This window comes from Bos indicus x Bos taurus, chromosome 15, assembly GCF_003369695.1.
Source record: "Bos indicus x Bos taurus breed Angus x Brahman F1 hybrid chromosome 15, Bos_hybrid_MaternalHap_v2.0, whole genome shotgun sequence".
Classification (NCBI taxonomy): Eukaryota; Metazoa; Chordata; class Mammalia; order Artiodactyla; family Bovidae; genus Bos; species Bos indicus x Bos taurus.
Window position 1 is genome coordinate 35044212 of NC_040090.1, and position 3640 is coordinate 35047851.

The 3640-nt window shown below is 39.1% G+C and overlaps 1 pseudogene; it reads right to left on the minus strand.

The window, feature by feature from the left end:
• Positions 1 to 1395: 1395 nt before the first annotated feature.
• Positions 1396 to 2557, minus strand: LOC113904778 (annotated as a pseudogene).
• Between the last annotated feature and the right edge of the window lie 1083 nt (positions 2558 to 3640).

The following is a 3640-nucleotide window of genomic DNA, read 5'->3' on the forward strand; positions in this document are numbered from 1 at the left end:
CATAGCAATACAGGCATACCTCAAGAAACAAGAAAAAAGTCAAATAAATAACCTAACTCTACACCTAAAGCAACTAGAAAAGGAAGACATGAAGAATCCCAGGGTTAGTATAAGGAAAGAAATCTTAAAAATTAGAGCAGAAATAAATGCAAAAGAAACAAAAGAGACCATAGCAAAAAACAACAAAGCCAAAAGCTGGTTCTTTGAAAGGATAAATAAAATTGACAAACCATTAGCCAGACTCATCAAGAAACAAAGGGAGAAAAATCAAATCAATAAAATTAGAAATGAAAATGGAGAGATCACAACAGACAACACAGAAATACAAAGGATCATAAGAGACTACTATCAACAATTATATGCCAATAAAATGGACAACGTGGAAGAAATGGACAAATTCTTAGAAAAGTACAACTTCCAAAACTCGACCACGAAGAAATAGAAAATCTTAACAGACCCATCACAAGCACGGAAATTGAAACTGTAATCAAAAATCTTCCAGCAAACAAAAGCCCAGGTCCAGACGGCTTCACAGCTGAATTCTACCAAAAATTTAGAGAAGAGCTAACACCTATCCTGCTCAAACTCTTCCAGAAAATTGCAGAGGAAGGTCAACTTCCAAACTCATTCTATGAGGCCACCATCACCCTAATACCAAAAACTGACAAAGATGCCACAAAAAAAGAAAACTACAGGCCAATATCACTGATGAACATAGATGCAAAAATCCTTAACAAAATTCTAGCAATCAGAATCCAACAACACATTAAAAAGATCATACACCATGACCAAGTGGGCTTTATCCCAGGGATGCAAGGATTCTTCAATATCTGCAAATCAATCAATGTAATACACCACCTTAACAAATTGAAAAATAAAAGCCATATGATTATCTCAATAGATGCAGAGAAAGCCTTTGACAAAATTCAACATCCATATGTAATTTAAAAGAAAATTTATTTTTTCAAGAGGTCATAAAACTCACTTGAATACTTAAATTAAAATGACTTTTTCTAGGGAAAAAAAAGAGATAGAGAGAAAAAGGAAGAGGAGAGGAAGAGGAATACCTGGTACCCATAGTGAAAATAGAAAAATATCTTCCGTTATTTGACCTAGTCACAAACGACATGACGTATATCTTGGAAATCATGAACATATCTCTCTTGTCCACCTTCCAATAATCATATAGAATGTTCACTCACTCACACTATTTAGAATTCAAAGGTTATTGTCTCACTCCCTAAATAGATGAGATCCACATTTAAAAGACATCCTTTCCAGTAAGTAATCGTGGCTGCACCTATTTGCCATTTTCAAGGCCTCTCTTCATTTCTCAGATGTATACATGTTAACATTTAATCTTTTGGACCAAAACTGGAGGTATTCATTTGCTATTTATTTTGGGATGAATATTCTGAGCACTCTTTCATGAATCTGCTTGGTCCTAACTCCATAGATGACAGGGTTAAGCATTGATGGAATAACCACATAGAGATTGGCCAGAAGAATATGGATGTAGCAGGGAACATTTCAGCCAAACCAATGTGTCATAAAAGAGAAGAGGGTTGGGGTATAAAAGGTTAGACTTATGCATACATGGGAACCACGGGTGCTGAGAGACTTGAGTCTGACCTCACAGGAGGAGAGATGGAAAACAGCATGAAGAATTTGAACATAGGAGAGAGCAATGGCCATTATGTCAAATCCCAGGAGAGCAATGGTCCCCAGACCATATATGATGTTGACCCTGATCCTTGCACAGGCCAGATGAACAAGACCCATGTTCTCACAGTACATGTGGGGGATGACTTGGTGTCCACAAAAGGGCAGTTGCAAGATGAGGAATACAAAAGGAAATACACAGAGGACTGATCTCCCTATCACCCCCAAACCAATAAGAGATACTATCATGTTAGTAAGGATTGTGCTGTAATGAACAAGTGAACAAGTGAAGGTGCTCAGTCATGTCCGACTATTTGCAACCCCATGGACCAGAGTCTACCAGTCTCCTCCATCCATGGAATTTTCCAGGCAAGAGTACTGGAGTGGGTTGCCATTTCCTTCTCCAGGTGATCTTCCCAACCCAGGGATTGAACTCAGGTCTCCTGCATTATAGGCAGATGCTTTACTGACTGAGCCACCAGGGAAGCCCCGTCAGAAATGGTGTAATGAAGGTTACAAATAGCTACATAACGACCATAAGTCATGGCAAGAAGGACTCCATGTCAGTAAAGATGTGAATGAAAAACATTTGAGTGAGTCAGACATCAAAAATTATCTCCATGCAGCTGAACCAGAATATGCCCAGCATCTTAGGGATGGTGGCTGTGGACAGCCCCACGTCAATGGTAGCCAGAATAGCCAGGAAGCAGAACATAGGCTGGTGAATGTTGTGCTCAGTCTGAATGACAAACAGGATGGTGAAGTTGCCTATGAGTGTGATCAGATACACAGCACAAAAAGGAAAGCCAATCCAGATGTGAATGTTTCTCAGTCCTGGGATTCCCAGCAACAGGAAGGAGGAGGGGTGAAACTCGGTGCCATTGGAAAGAGGCATCTTGCTTGTGGTTTCATATAATGCGTTCATTGCAGATGTGTGCTGATCCATGTTGGGAGGTCCCGGTCTGTTACCATGATGTTTACCAGTACTGGAAAGAAGCAATTATCTGTTTATCCCGCCCCCCAAAAAAAAAAACTCTTCAGTAAACTTTTTGTTGTTGCTGTTGTTTTACCAGATTGACTGAAATCTTCTACTTTAAGAAAACTTATATTAAAGATCTAAACGTAAGACCAGAAACTATAAAACTCCTAGAGGAGAACATAGGCAAAACACTCTCTGACATACATCACAGCAGGATCCTCTATGACCTACCTCCCAGAATATTGGAAATAAAAGCAAAAATAAACAAATGGGACCTAATTAACCTTAAAAGCTTCTGCACATCAAAGGAAAATATTAGCAAGGTGAAAAGAGCCTTCAGAATGGGAGAAAATAATAGCAAATGAAGCAACTGACAAACAACTAATCTCAAAAATATACAAGCAACTCCTACAGCTCAACTCCAGAAAAATAAATGACCCAATCAAAAATGGGCCAAAGAACTAAATAGACATTTCTCCAAAGAAGACATACAGATGGCTAACAAACACATGAAAAGATGCTCAATATCACTCATTATCAGAGAAATGCAAATCAAAACCACTATGAGGTACCATTTCACACCAGTCAGAATGGCTGCGATCCAAAAGTCTACAAGTAATAAATGCTGGAGAGGGTGTGGAGAAAAGGGAACCCTCTTACACTGTTGGTGGGAATGCAAACTAGTACAGCCACTATGGAGAACAGTGTGGAGATTCCTTAAAAAACTGGAAATAGAACTGCCTTATGATCCAGCAATCCCACTGCTGGGCATACACACTGAGGAAACCAGAAGGGGAAGAGACGTGTGTACCCCAATGTTCATCGCAGCACTGTTTATAATAGCCAGGACATGGAAGCAACCTAGATGTCCATCAGCAGATGAATGGATAAGAAATGGATAATACACAATGGAGTATTACTCAGCTATTAAAAAGAATACATTTGAATCAGTTCTAATGAGGTGGATGAAACTGGAGCCTCTTATGCAGAGTGAAGTAA